At 36.2% G+C, this 16614-nt stretch overlaps 1 protein-coding gene across 7 annotated transcripts in view; it reads right to left on the bottom strand.

Moving 5' to 3' along the window:
• The window catches only part of RASAL2 (RAS protein activator like 2), a 391607-nt gene that overhangs the window by 123066 nt on the left and 251927 nt on the right, over positions 1–16614 (bottom strand). The gene's annotated exons all lie outside the window — the stretch shown is intronic.

Raw genomic sequence — 16614 nt, forward strand, 5'->3', positions numbered from 1 at the left:
CTTGCTCTATATCCTTGACAAGTTTCATCCGATTTTAAACTTCAGTCAACCTAGAGGTTGTGTAGTATCTTATGGTAGTTTTATTTTTTTTTTAAGATTGGCCTTGAGCTAACATCTGTTGCCAATCTTCCTCTTTTTCTTTTTTTTTTCCCCTCCCAAAAACCCCAGTACATAGTTGTATATTCTAGTTGTAGGTCCCTCTAGTTCTTCTATGTGGGACGTCGCCTCAGCATGGCTTGATGAGTGGTGACTGGGTCCGCGACCAGGATCCAAACCCGGGAACTGTGGGCCGCTGAAGCGGAAGGTGCTAACTTAACCGCTATACCACCAAGGCCAGCCCCATGCACATCTTTTGTTAGATTTATTCCTAAGTAATGACATTATATATTATTGTAAATAGTATCTTTTAAAAAATTAACTTTCAGTTTGTTGTTGGCATACAGAAATGCAATTGATTTTTGTTTATGGATCTTGTATCTAGAAACATTGCTAAACTCAGTATCTGTAAAGGTTTTTGTGGATTTCCTATACAAACAATTATATCATCAGCAAATTGTAAAAATTTTGTGTCTTTCCAACCCTTATACCTTTTCTTGCCTTACCGTACTAACTGGGACCTACAGTATAATATGAAATAGCAGCAGTAATAGTGGACATTCTAACCTTGATCCTCATCTGATACGGAAGGCTTTAAACTGTTAAGAATGACGTTTGTTGAGGGATTTTTGTAGATATCCGTTATCAGAGTAAAGAAATTCTTTTCTATTCCTGTTTTGCTAAGTGTTATTATGAATGGTTGTTAAATTTAATCAAATGTGGTTTTGTATCAATTGAGCTGATTTTAAGATTTTTCTCCTTTAGTCCATTAATAATGAATTATACTAATTTTTAAATATTAAATCAACTTTTCATTGCTGTTATAAACCCAACTTTGTCATAATGGATTATTCCATTTGCTAATATTTTGTTTAGGATTTTGGTATCTATGCTAATGAATAAGACTGCCTTGTAATTGTCCTTTCATGTAATGTTATTGTCAGGTAGGATAAAGGTGATGCTAGTCTTACAAAATTAGTTGATGTGTACAGTCTCTTTTCTTTTTTAGGAAGAACTGGAGTAACCTGAAATTATATCTTTCTTAAATGTTTGCTGTAATACTTAAGCAAAGTCTTCTGGGCTTAGAGTTTTCTTTATGTGAAAGCTCTTAACTACAGATTTAATTTCTTTAATAGTTAATAAGTGTGTCAGTTTCAGTAAGCAGTATTTTCCTAGAAGTTTTACTATTCATTTAATTTTAAAATTTATTTCCATAAAGTTGTTCATAATATCTTGTAAATATTATTTATTGTATGCAGAATCAATAGCAATATACCTTTTTCTATTCCTGATAATAATTATATTTTTCTTGATCAGTCTTGCCAGGTTTCTCAATTTTACATCTTTTCAAATAACTAACTCTTAGCTTTGTTGATTTTCTTTACTGTGTGTTTCCATTTGCTTAATTCCTATTCTGATCCTTTTTTCCTTCCTTCTATTTTCTTTACTATGACGCTATTTTTCTAACTTCAAGTTCTACTCTAGCTAAATCATACAACTTTTGATATATAGTATTTTTATTATCATTCAGTTGAAAATATTTTCTAACTTCCATTAAAATTTCTTTGTTGATCTATGGGTTATCTAGAAGTATATCTTTGATGCTTTTAAGAAGATAGTTTTAAAAAATATATATTTATCTCACTTAGTTGTTTTCAGTGGGAAGGTTATTCAGAAAACGTAGCCTACCATTACCAGTAAGTGAAAAATGCAAGTTGAAGTACAACATGTATTTTTTGATCCTGTTGAAAACAAGACACAGAAAAAATGTCTATGCTCATGTGTTATTCACACACACTCAATATACACACAGAGAGTCTGGAAGGATAAATACTAATTGTTAATTGTGGTTACATGTGCAGAAAATAAAATTCCTGGGGTGTAGGGGAAGGGAGAGCTTTTATACCCGAATTGGTTTGAATTTGGTAGAAGCAGCAGCTATTACTATTATATTTTAAATTAAGATTTTATTTAAAATAGATCTACATAATAAGTTCTATTTTTTTATTTATTTTTATTTATTTTTTATTGCAGTCATAACGGTTTATAACATTGTGTAATTTCAGCTGTACATTGTTGTTTATCAGTTTCTGTATAATCTGCGTCATACTCAGCACCAAGTCTAATTTTTATCCATTACCACACGTATGTGCCCCTTTATCCCTTTGGCCGACCCCCCAATCTCCTTCCCCTCTGGTAACTACTAATTTGTTCTCTCTATCCACGTGTTTGTTATCTTCCACATACGAGTGAAATCAGGCAGTGTTTGTTTTTCTCTGTCTGGTTTATTTCGCTTAACATCATACCCTCAAGGACTATCCATGTTGTTGCCAATGGGACAATTTCGTCTTTTCTAATAGCTGAATAGTATTCCAATGTATATACCACATCTTCTTTATCCATTCATCAGTTGAAGAACACTTGGGTTGCTTCCATATATTGCCTATGGTGAATAATGCTGCAATGAACATGGGGGTGCATAAGTCTCTTTGAATTATTGATTTCAAGTTCTTTGGATAAATACTCAGCAGTGGAATAGCTAGACTGTATGGTATTTCTATTTTTAATTTTTTGAGAAATCTCCATACTGTTTTCCATAGTGGCTGCACCAGTTTGCATTCCCACCAGCAGCGTATGAGGGTTCCCTTTTCTCCACATCCTCTCCAACATTTGTTATTTTTTGTCTTGTTAATTATAGCCATTCTGACAGGTGTAAGGTGATATCTCATTGTAGTTTTGATTTGCATTTGCCCTAATAATTAGTGATCTTGAACATCTTTTTATGTGCCTATTGTCCATCTGTATATCTTCTTTGGAAAAATGTTCATATCTTCTTCGCATTTTTTGATTGGGTTGTTTGTGTGTTTGTTGTTGTTGCTGAGTTGTGTGATTTCTTTATATATTTTGGAGATTAACCCCTTGTCAGATATATGATTTGCAAATATTTTCTCCCCGTTGGTGGGCTGTCTTTTCGTTTGTTCCTGGTTTCCTTTGCCTTGCAGAAGCTCTGTAATCTGACCAAGTCCCATTTGTTTATATTTTCTTTTGTTTCCCTTGCCTGAGTAGACATGGTATTCAAAAGATGTTTCTAAGGCCAATGTCAAAGAGTAGTGTACTGCCTATATTTTCTTCTAGGAGTTTTATGGTTTCACGTCTTACCTTCAAGTCTTTGATCCATTTTGAGTTAATCTTTATGTATGCTGTAAGATAATGGTCTACTTTCATTCTTTTGCACGTGGCTGTCCAGTTTTCCCCACACCATTTATTAAAAAGACTTTCCTTTCTCCGTTGTATGTTCTTGGCTCCTGTGTCGAAGATTAGCTGTCCAGAGATGTGTGGGTTTATTTCTGGGCTTTCAATTCTGTTCCATTGATCTGTGTGTCTGTTTTTGTGCCAGCACCATGCGGTATTGATTACTATAGCTTAGTAGTATATTTTGCAGTCAGGGATTGTGATGCCTCCAGCTTTGTTCTTTTTTCTCAGGATTGCTTTGGCTATTGTGGGTCTTTTGTTGTTCCATATAAATTTTAGGATTCTTTGTTCTATTTCTGTGAAGAATGTTATTGGGATTCTGCTTGGGATTGCACTGACTCTTTAGATTGCTTTAGGTAATATGGACATTTTAACTGTTTGTTCTTCCAATCCATGAGCATGGAATATCTTTCCATTTCTATCTTCTGAAATTTCTTTCAATAATGTCTTACAGTTTTCATTTTATAGGTCTTTGACCTCTTTGGTTAAATTTATTCCTAGATTTTTTAATCTTTTGTTGTGATTGTAAATAAGTTCTATTATTATAATAAATTATAAAATTACATATAATCAGGGTAGCAAGGAACTTGAAACTTATTCAATTAATTTCTTTGGCCTTCAAACAGGATTCATTTGATCTCAGGAAAAATAAGAATTTATTTTACTTATGATGTCTCACAAAGAAGAAGATCCTAAGACTTTCAGTTTTAGAGCCAAAAACCTATATATTTCTTCTTTCTATTTCACTTAGATTCTATATACTACCACATTCTCTTTTTTCTTCTCTTAACAGATAGGGAAAATAGCTGGTGACTACGTTTTCATACATGTTTTGTATTTCTCTTCCTCATGCTGAACAACTTCAATGTTTTTAAGTTTTCCTCAAGATCTTATTTTCTAGCCTTTCCCCATCACTGAAAACGTGTCCAAAATTTTTGATATGGCACACAGAAGAGGACACAGAACTCTAATAAAGACTGCAAACTAAAACAGAAAATTACTTAACATGCCTTAAATGTTTAACACTTATATTATGCACGTAGGTATCACCATTTCTTTGTTAACCATAATACCACATTATATACTGGCTTATCTAACTTGACTCTTAAAGCAGTGCTTCTAAATAATATCTGCACATGGCTTAGCCTTTCTACCTTTATTTATATAGAATTTTTCACTAGAAATTCTATATCTGTGTCTTTGTTTTTTCCACTGTTTGTGAGACGTGCTTCCCAGGACTTAAAACTGTACATGAGTCTGTTAACAGATATTTCTGTTGCTAAGTATTTAAGATGGCAACACATGAGGCATAACATCAGAATTCAAAGAATAATTGGTCTATGATTATTTTACAATCTAACAAACAAAACAAAATAAATAAAAGTTCAAGGAAGAAGAGTGGCACAGGTTGTCAAGAACTATGAGGCATTAAATGACAGGCATTTGGAAAGGTCTGTAACTGGAAGGCAGAATTGAAAAGAGGTCTCCAGCAACTGTGGTCACAGCCACGCCTGTGCCCAGAGGCCCCAGGAACTGAGGCAATGTCCACAAACAAACACCTAAGCAATCCAGGCAGCCCATGCTCCCAGAGGTGCCAGAAATCACTGTAGGCCCATGACTGGAGGCTCCAGGAACCACAATGATACCTGTGACCCAGCCCTCTCCCCTCCAACACTGGCCCTTCCAGCAGTAGGGGCTGCAACTAAGACCCTGATACTCCTGGCAGCGGCAGCAGTGTCCATGACTCGAGGTCCCCAAAAGTGCACTAGCACTGAAGACCAGAGGCTGCAAGAGTCACAGCAGTAATCACGGCTCAGCCCCTATATCTACCCTGGCAGTGGTGGGTGGCACCAGTGACTTGAGGCTTCAGTAGCTGTAGTGGTGCCTTTGACCTAGCCTCTAGCAGCAGCTCCCACACTAGCCATGTCAGCAGCAGGAGCTGCATACAAGACCCTGGGCCCCTGGCAACAGCAGTGATGCCCATGACCTGAGGTTCCAGGAACCACACAGGTGCCAGAGACCAGAGGCTTCAGGAGCCATGGCAGCACCTGCAACCCAGGTACCCCTCCTGCCATGGTTGTGGTGGTGGCAGTGTCGCTCATGACACTAGCCTACCCAGCAGTGGCAGCGACACCCACAAACCCAGTGCTGCCAACAGTGGTGTTTTCAGCAGTCCTAGACAACCCTGGAGCAGTAGCACAGGTGGTGCACACAGCAGCAGGTCCCAAGCCTGTGGAGAGCCCAGTAACAGAGACAATGGAGCCCATGACCCCAGTCTCCCCCAGGTGCAGAAATGCCCACAACTTTGGCCCCCCCACCCATAGCACCGGTGCACGCAGACCCAACAAACATGGACGTCGCAGAGGTGGCCATGACCCCGGCTCCTGCTCCACTCTCCCCTGACCCCCCACTGCAGTGGGAGAACATGCAACTCAGCTGATCCTGGAAGCAGCAGAGGTGCTCGCAGCCCAATGACCCCAGTGGCGACACCTGTGACTGCAGTGATATCTTAAGCAGCAAGGCACCAGCAACCTCAGAGGCACAAGCAGCACAACAAAGATACTGATGATGCCCCTGGCAGAGGCAGAAGAGGGTGTAAAGTGCAGGCTCTCAAATACAACCAGGAGCAGCTCAGAGTCAAAGTAAACAAAGCCTTACCCAAATAAGAAAGGTGTTTACTACCACAAATGTGCAGGCAGAAGAACAACTCATCAAGCACCATGAAGAACTACAGTAACACTGTAGCGCAAAAAGAAAATGACCACTCTTCAGAAACCAAACTTGAAGTAAGAGAAGACTGCGATCTGACAGAGAATTCAAAATAGCTGTCATGAAGAAACTCAATGAGTTACAAGAAAATTCAGAAAGACAGTTCAATGAGCTAAAGAATAAACTTAATGAACAGAAGGAGTACTTCACCAAAGAGATTGAAACTCTAAAAAAACAAACAAACAAAAAACACAGAAATTCTGGGTGCCAGTCCCGTGGTGCAGTGGTTAAGTGCGAGCACTCCGCTTCAGTGGCCTGGGGTTCACAGGTTTGGATCCCTGGCGCGCACCGACACACCGCTTGTCAAGCCATGGCGGCGTCACATATAAAGTAGAGGAAGATGCGCATGGATGTTAGCCCAGGGCTGGTCTTCCTCAGCAAAAAGAGGACGATGGGCATTGGATGTTAGCTCAGGGCCAGTCTTCCTCACACACAAAAAAAAAAGAACAACATAGAAATTCTGGAGCTGAAGAACACAATAAGTGGGATGAAGAAGAAAGAGAGCAGACCATATGGAAGAAACAATTAGGAAGTTCAAAGATAGAAATCTAGAAATGACTCGTGGAAGAGGAGAGAGAATTAAGATTTTTTAAAAATGAAGAAATCCTACGAGAAAATCAGATTCAATTAGCAAAAGCAACATAAGGATAACGGGTATCCCAGAAAAGGAAGAAAGGGAGAAAGAAGCAGAGAGCTTATTTAAAGAAATAAGAACTTAGGACTGCTCAAATTTGAAGAAGGAACTGATATACAAATACATGAAGCTAACAGAACACCTAATTATCTCAAGGCAAGAAGACCTTCTCCAAGGCACATTATATTAAAACTGTCAAAAGTCAATGACAAGCAAAGAATATTAAGGGCAGCCAGAGAGAAGAAAATAACTTACAAAGGAACCTTCATTAGGCTATCAGTAGATTTCTCAGGAGAAACTCTACAGGCCAGGAGAGAATAGAATGATATATCCAAAATATTGAAATATAAAAACTGTCAGCCAAGAATACTCTATTGAGCAAAGTTATCCTTCAGACATGAAGGAGAAATAAAGGCTTTCCCACAGAAACAAAAATTGAGGGAGTTCATCACCACTAGACCTGTCTTACAAGACATGTTGAAAGGAGCTCTCCTACCTGAAACAAAAAGGCAAAACTATACAAAGCTTTGAGCAAAGTGATAAATAGACAGAATCAGAAAATTGCAACTATATAACAGAATAAGTTAGTGAACAATTAATTATAACATAAAGGCTAAAGAGAAATAAAGCATTAAAAATAATGATACCCACTTTAACTTGGTAACAAACTCGCAATACAAAAAGGGATAATTTGTGACAACAAAAATATAGAAGGAGAAGAGGAAAAGGACAGAACCTGCACAGGTAAATGAAGATAAGATGCTATCAGTAGAAAAAGGACCATCTCATCTATGAGATCTTTTATACAAGCCTCACGGTAAGCACTACACAGAAGTTCAGAGCAGAGTCGCAAAACATAAAAAAAGAGGAAACTGAGAAACACATCACAGAAAACCACCAAATGGAAATGGTAGAAAGAAACACAAGGAAAAAGAAACAATGGAAATGTAGAGCAACTAGAAAACAAAAGATACACTGGCAGTATTAGGCCCTCATATATCAATAATTGCCCTAAATGTAAATGTATTGAATTCACCCATCAAAAGGCACAGAGTGGCTGGACGGATTAAAAAATAAGACCCAACAATATGCTGCCTCCAGGAAACCATTTCAGCTCTAAACACAAACAAAGGCTCAGAATAAAGAGATGGAAGATGATACTCCAAGCAAATGGCAACCAAAGAAAATGGGAGTAGCCATATTTATATCAGATGAAATAGATTTCAAGCCAAAAAAGATAACAAGAGACAAAGATGGACATTATTTAATGATAAAAGGGACATTCCACCAAAAAGATGTAACATTTATTACTAAATATGCACCTAACATAGGAGGACCAATGTATGTAAAGCAACTATTAACAGATCTAAAGGGAGAAATTGACAGAAACACAATAATAGTAGGAGGCTTTAACACCCCACTAACATCAATGGATAGATCATCCAGGCAGAGAATCAACAAGAAAACATTGGCCTTAAATGAAACACCAGACCAGATAGATTAATAGATACATATAGAACACGTTCCATCCAAAAGCAGCAGGATATACATTCTTCTCAAGTTCATAGGGAACAGTCTCAAAGACAGACTATATGTTGGGAAAGAAAAGAAGTCTCAATAAATTCAAGAAGACTGAAATCATATCAAACATTGTTTCCAACCACAATGATGTGAAACTAGAAATCAACTACAAGAAGAAAGCTGGAAAAGTCACAAATATGTGGAGACTACACAACATGCTACTGAACCACCATTGGATCAATGAAGAAATCAAGAAAATACCTGGAGACAAATGAAAATGAAAACACAACATACCAAAACCTATGGGATACAGCAAAAGTGGTACACTAAGAGAGAAGTATATAGCAATACAGGCCTGCCTCAAGAAACAAGAAAAATCTCGAAGAAACAATCTAACACTACATCTAAAAGTACTAGAAAAAGAAGAACAAATGAAGCAAGTCAGGAGAAGGAAAGCAATAATAAAAATCAGAGCATAAATAAAAAAATGAAATAGAGACTAAAAAAACAATAGGAAAGATCAATGAAACTAAGAGCTGGTTTTCCGAAAAGATAAACAAAATTGACAACCCTCTAGCCAGACTAAGAAAAAAAGAGAGAAGGCTCAAATAAATAAAATCAGAAATAAAAGAGGAGAAATTACAATGGATACCACAGAAATACAAAAGATTATAAGAGAATACTATGAAAAACTATATGCCAACAAATTGGATAATCTAGAAGAAATGGGTGAATTCTTAGACTCATACAACCTCCCAAAACTGAATCAAGAAGAAATAGAGAATCTGATTAGACCAATCACAAGTAAAGAGATTGAAACAGTAATCCAAAACCTCCCAAAAAACAAAAGTCCAGGAGCAGACGGTTTCTCTGGAGAATTCTACCAAACATTCAAGGAAGATTTAATAACTATCCTTCTCAAAATCTTCCAAAAATTGAAGAGATGGGACACTTCCTAACTCATTCTCTGAGGCCAACATTACCCTGATACTAAAACTAGACAAAGACAACACAAACAAGGAAAATTACAGGTCAATATCGCTGATGAAGAGATACAAAAATCCTCAAGAAAATATTAGCAAATCAAATATAATAATACATTAAAAGGACCATACACCACAAGCAAGTGGGATTTATTCCAGGGACACAGGGAGGCTAACATCTGCAAATAAATGTGATACACCACATTGACAAAATGAAGAATAAGAATCACATGATCATCTCAACAGACGTAAAAAAAAGCATGTGACAAGATACAACATCCATTTATGATAAAAACTCTGGATAAAATGGGTATAGAAAGAAAGTACCTCAACATAGTAGAGGCCATATATGACAAACTCACAGCCAATATCATATTCAACAGGGAAAAACGGACAGCTATTCCTCTAAAAACAGGAACAAGACAAGGATGCCAATTCTCATCACTCTTATTCAACATAGCATTGGAAGTCTTAGCCAGAGCAATTAGGCAAGAAAAAGAAATATAAGGTATCCAAATTGGAAAGGAAGAAGTAAAACTCTCGCTGTTTGCAGATGACATGATTCTATATATAGAAAATCCTAAAGAATCCATCAAAAAACTATTAGAAATAATTAACAAATACAGTTAAGTTGCAGGGTACAAAATCAACATACAAAAATCAGTTGCATTTCTATATACTAACAATGAACTAGCAGAAAGAGAAATCAAGAATACAATTCCACTTACAATCACAAAAAAAGAATAAAATACCTAGGAATAAATTTCACCAAGGAAGTGAAAGACCTGTATATCAAAAACTACAAGATATCATTAAAAAAAATTTAAGAAGACATAAAGAAATGGAAAGATGTTCCGTGCTCATGGATTAGAAGAATAAACATAGTTAAAATGTCCATATTACTTAAAGCAATCTACAGATTCAATGCAGTCCCAATCAGAATCCCAACGACATTTTTCATGCAAATAGAACACAGAATCCTAAAACTTAAATGGAACAACAAAAGACCTTAAATAGCCAAAGCAGTTTTGAGAAAAAAGAACAAAGCTGGAGGTATTATTACACTCCCTGATTTCAAAATATACTACAAAGCTATAGTAATCAAAACAGCATGATACTGGCACAAAAACAGATGCACAGATCAATGAAACAGAATTAAAAGCCCAGAAATAGACCCACACATCTATGGACAGCTAATTTTTGACAAAGGAGCCAAGAACATACAATGGAGAAAGGAAAGTCTCTTTAATAAATGGTGTGGGGAAAACTGGACAGCCACATGCAAAAGAATGAAAGTAGACCATTATTTTACAAACAAAACAAAATAGAACAGAATATTACCAGCAACAGAAGCCTCCCTCAGATACCTTTTTCAGTCATTACTGCATAAGGATAATCACTATCCTCAGATGAGTTTAAACTGTGTATAAATCGAATGACACAGAGTATATAACCTTTTGAGACTAACTTTTTGAGACTTATCCATTCTGTTGCATGAAGCAATGACACAGAGTATATAACCTTTGAGACTAACCTTTTGAGACTTATCCATTCTGTTGCATGAAGCAGTACTTTGTTCTTTGTCAGTGCTGTTTAGAATTCCATTGTATAAGCAAAACACAATTTATCCAGTCTACTGCTGATGAGCATTTGGGTAGTTTCCAATTTTTAGCTGTTATGAATGGTGCTGTTCTGAACATTTTTGTGCAGGTCTTTGGTGAACCCATGTGTGCATTTCTGTTGGGTGCAGAAATAGGAGTGGAATTGCTAGGTCATCGAGCATTGTTCAGCTTTAGTAGACACTGTCAGTTCTCCAAAGCAGCTGTACAAATTTATAATCCCATAAGCAGTGTATGAAAATTCCTGTTGTTCTAGATCCTTGTCAACATTTGGTATTTACAGTTTTTCTCATTTTAGACATTCTGATGGGTGTGAAATTCCATTTTGGTTTAAATTTGCAATTCCCTGATGACTAATAAAACTGAGCACCTTTTCACATACTGAATGGCCATTTGAATTGCCTCTGTTGTAAAATGGGCATTCAAATCTTGCCTTTTTCTCATTGAAGTGTAGGACTTAGTTATATATTATGATTGCATATTAAAATTTAAAAATTTCTCTTTTCAGACTGTCAGAGAAAAATGTAACATAGGCAACATCTAGACTAAACTTGAAGAGCCTTAAAACAGTTTCTATTCTCCTGCAACACATACTGGACCAGGGAAAAGAAAAAAAAAAAGTCTACCTTTAAATATTTAATTCAAGAACTAAGCAAAATGAAAATGGGTTTACAATTTCTGACACCGAGAGAAACCTACTGGAAAGCTGTCATAAATCACAGCACTTTATAGGAATAAAACAGTCACACCCTTGAAGCTCACTATTTCTTTTTAATTAAAATTTCATTGGCAAAAACATTTTACAGTTTGTTCACAGGAAGATATGGTTCTGAGAAAAACTGGTAAATACTTGGTTGGATTTTTCTTTTAAAAAACACCAGACAAAAGCTTGGCTTCTGGTTTTCAATATCCTTCCATTTAAAAACAAAACAAACAAACAGAAACCCCTGCCACGCTCCCCTCTTCCCTCCCACAAAATACCTGAAATAAAGTGGTATCATCAAGAGTTGACCTGAACAGTTCTACTGAGGCAAAGGGGACAAACACATGTACTTCTACTAGACTTCTGCCTTTTATATTACAATCAATTCCCTCTGCACAGTACATTTTGGTTTTGTGTAAGCTAAACAATGTTTCTAAGGAGAACAGTAACTCCTAGGATTTCTTCTTTATACCATGTTTTTGGTTTTGTTAATAAAAATGGTCGACTCCAGCTCCAATTTAAAAAAAAAAATACTTACTTTGAAAATTTACCTTTAAAAGTTGATCATCAATCAAGTATTTACTTAGTGTTGTATTTATGAGAAGGAAATGAATAAAACTAAAATTACTAAAAATATATTTCAGAATTTTAGCAATTGTAGCTATGCAAATATTTATAAGTAAAATCATGGTACTTGTAAAATAGAGTGACATTTACTGTTTCAGGAAACTACTGTGACATTTTATTGAACTTCATGTGGAGGCAAAATGCTTCAAGGAAAATCTCAGAATGTATGTTAGCAAACTATAGAAGACAAAATAAAGATTTTAATTAATTAAAAATCTCCTTATATTTCAGCTGTGTAATAGAGACTAACAAAAATCAGACCAAATATGACATGATGCAATTCCTCTACCATACGCAGAAAGCAATTAAATGATCTATTACCCTTTCTTTGAGTGATTAGTTTCCCATACTTTGAGAAAATGCTAATAAGAAACACTCTATAACCATACTGAGCAAATTCTTAGAAATGAGCTCTTTACAATGAGCTCTTGGTACACAAAAGATGATTATCCTCCCGTTAACAGACTTATTACAGCTTGTCCTGTCCTTTGACTGATCAAACCCAATTCTTTCTATGTATTCACAAAAGCTAGACTTTTTGTGGCTCTTCTTGCACTCCCTTTGACATATAATTTTTTTTTTGTAATGAAATAAATGATTTCATCTATTTACCTGACTGTTTATATTCTAGGTTTTCCTGGAAAAAGGAGTTATTGAAGTTGAGACCCAAACATCTTATCTCCTGTGATCTGATTCAAGAGACCAGAAATCAAATCAACTACACACAACCCATTTGAAGTACAATTTAGCAAAAAAGCTACAAATCAGAATACTACAAAGTGAAAAAAATGTCCAATTTTTCTAGTCTTCATATTGATTGACTAAAGGTAGTATCTATTAATAATTAACTATACAACAGTACTGCTAAATTTTTCAAAAGTACTCCATAGTCTGTGGAATTAGACACAAGACATCCAAGTTAGCAACTTGTCCAACAGGTTGGCTATCCTGGGTGACGCCTGATCCTGAATGACACCTTCTCAATCCTGGCAGCTCAAGTTGCTTACTTTAGAAAGTCTCTTAAGAGCAAGCAAGTAATTTTGCTTCTTCAAAGAATAGAACTGCACTAACCTAAACTAACTTTTCAAGTTGCTGTTTCAGCAATTCATCTACTCATAAAATACTGTAAACCTGAGAATGACAGAAATGTGGAGTTGTATAGAGTCAAATTATTGATAAGAGCTGGCTCCCTCTCAGTGTGTTTAAGTTCATAGCACTCCTAACTCACTGAATGGTAAGGTCTTAATAGGGGCAAGGAGGGTACCAGAGAAGATAAAGACCTTCATCTGAATTTTAATGACTAATTCAGTAAGTCTCTCCTACTTGTCAAGTATATACAAAGAGAGCATTCTCAGTGACAGTGCTTAAGGCTTCCAAACACAAGCTGAGATCATATCCATAACTAAATGTGGAATTTTGATAGACTGAATCCTCATTAGCATTAAAAAAAGAAAGAAAAGACAGCCATAAGAGGATTCATATTGCTGAGTCATGACTTTCTGGAATCACTGTTCACTAGGACACAACAGGACACAATCAATTTTTTTCCCTCTTTGCATTAAAAATTAGATATTTTTGGGCTGGCCATGTGGTGTAGTGGTTGAGTTCACGCACTCTGCTTTGGCGGTCAGGGTTTGCAGGTTCAGATCCTGGGCGCAGACCTACGCACTGCTTATCAGGCGATGCTGTGGCAGGCGTCCCACATATGAAAAATAGAGGAAGATGGGCATGGATGTTAGCCCAGGTCCAATCTTCCTCAGCAAAAAGAGGAGGATTGGCAACAGATGTTAGCTCTGGGCTAATCTTCCTCGCAAAAAAAAAAAAAAGATATTTTAAGAAAGTTTATGCAACTCAAGTGTAAGAATCTGGTGAACCTTTTTCCACAACAGTCACCTGCTTCTTCACTAAAACTGATATACAAGGAACTGAAAACAAGAACCAACACGAACAACCGCTAGAGAGCGTGCAAGAACAGAAAGAACAAAACCAGCCTGCGACACTTTTCCTCTTTAGAGGCTGCTAAAGATCAAGACTGGAGCAGAAGGGGAAGCAAAATCATGTTATCTACATAGAAGGATTCCCAGAGTTTTGAGTGCATAATCAGGTAAATTTTATGAGTAAAGCATTAATTTGAAAATTCAGCATTTTACATATCCAGCCTCAGGCCCCTGGCCCTGGCCTGTCTTTTGTCTTGACTTTTGTTTGAAGAGATTTTATTCTTATGGTTTTAAATGGGATACAAAACAAGAATTATACCCAAGAGGTAGGGAGAAATTGCAGCAGGAAAGGAGAAATAACTCCTTTGAAAGAGACAAAAGTTTTGATTAACTGTAGTCAAACTTTCATCAGAAAAATGTCATAGCTATACTGCAGAGCTCTTTACCTTCTTTGAAAATTTAATATATAAACTGTATTTATATGGATATATATATTTCATGATAAAAATTTAAAGAAACTAATATCAAGGAGAAAATCATAAGTAGTGAAAATGGGCCTGCCTTCAAGAAAACACTGGTCAAAAGAAAATATCTCACATACATATGAGAGTTTCTTTTCTCATGCCACTCATTTCACTCTACCCACTATATTCTCACTTAAAATTTGTCTTTAGTCACAAAATGGGCACCTTACTACTGCTTTTCTTTAACACAGAAGGTATAAACCTGCATAATCTGACATTTGTATTCAGGAAAGAACAAGGAATATGTGTTTCCTTCTAATATTTTTCTCTTTCTAATGCATGGTAGTGAGTTTTATAATGATTAGATTGGTTAATAAAGTAGTTTCTTTCAAGTTAGGTCAGTAAAATACCAGCAATAGATTAACGGCCTCTGATTTTTTCTGACATGGGGAAATACACTCAGGCCAGAAGTCCACCTTAATCTCTCTCTATCTGTCTGAGTCTGTCTGTCTATTTATCCATCTATCATACACACATAACATACACATGCATACCATGGCAGTCCTTTCACATATTCCATACTCCAGGATAAAAGATGCGAGAAAAATCTAAGCCCTGCGTAATATAACACGAACACTGCTAAGTTGAACAGAGCATTATGTCCTTATTCTCACAGCTACCAGCCCTCCTATAAACAGTGTGCTTAAATAATGGATTCTGCAGTAAGACAAACAGTCTCTTGTTTCCTACTGGGTGGAGAATGCACTTTGTAATTTGGTTTCCAATAGCCGACAGCAGTAATGAAACTATTCCTTACAATTTACTGCTCATCCCACACAGACTTGTTAATCACTACTGCATTTACACAGACCCAGTGGAAAACTGGAATGAGCAGGTCAAGATTTAACACAAAAGAACAACATCCCTTCACTGTGCTCATAGCCAAATCAAGCTAACTTGTTCCCATGCAAAGAGCCATGACAGATCCTTTTGACAGTGGCTATCTTTACTATTTAGCTCACTAGAATAGCGTGGCCTCTCTCAACCCCACAATGGTCTCCAGAAAAATGGAAAGGGCAGCAACCTTTCTTAGGGACTAAATGAAAACGTATGAAGACAGATGTTCACTGTCTGTTGTGACTCTCAAGATCCTCCACTTAAGTTATCCTCTAACACATAATTCATGAGGTGAAGTAACAGAGGACTCATAAATGGAGAGAAACAGAGCTGTACCTTGAGTATTGAAGCAATTGGTCCCAAGAGATGGATAATTTAAAAATGTCATCTTAAATTTTTAAAAAACAAACAGAGAGAAGGCAGTGAATATGGGACGATTTTTGTTTCCAGTAAATAGATACAGGTTACAAAAATGGATATTAGCATACAGGAAAAGCTTTACTAACATAAATTACACAGAAAATTTCTAAGTCCTAAAGTCTTTAAAAGAAATTAAAATCAATTTGAAAGAGTTTTAATTTCATTTAAAAATATTCAGAATATGCCACAGCTATGTAATTGTTTATATAAAAGCAGCATACAAACTATAGTCATTTTCCTTAACTGATAGCCATGTATTTCTTCTGATAAATATTTTGTTATATATTTTCGGTTTTGACCAAGAATATGGTGTCAATATTGATTTGACTACATCCATCCCCCAATAGCTCCTCCCCATAAGATTCAATCTAGGTTTATGATGCATTTGGTCTATTTAGGCAATAATTCATGGTACCTGAGGCCAGCAGATACAGTATAGATAAAATGTAAAGCCTAACCGTAACTGGTACCATGAAAAAACAGTAAACTGAAAATTAGGAGATCTGGATTTTCATTTCAACTCTGTTCCTAACTCTGTGATCTTGGGCAAGCACGAAATCCCTCAGACCTCAATGTTCTCACTGAAAACCGAGAGCTGGGACTATAGATGATCTCTAAAGTCTCTTTCAGATTTAACTTTCAATGAGCCAATTAGTTAAAGTTTCTAACTTGTCATCTATTGGCGGAGGATG

Source organism: Diceros bicornis, chromosome 4, assembly GCF_020826845.1.
Source record: "Diceros bicornis minor isolate mBicDic1 chromosome 4, mDicBic1.mat.cur, whole genome shotgun sequence".
Taxonomy (NCBI): Eukaryota; Metazoa; Chordata; class Mammalia; order Perissodactyla; family Rhinocerotidae; genus Diceros; species Diceros bicornis.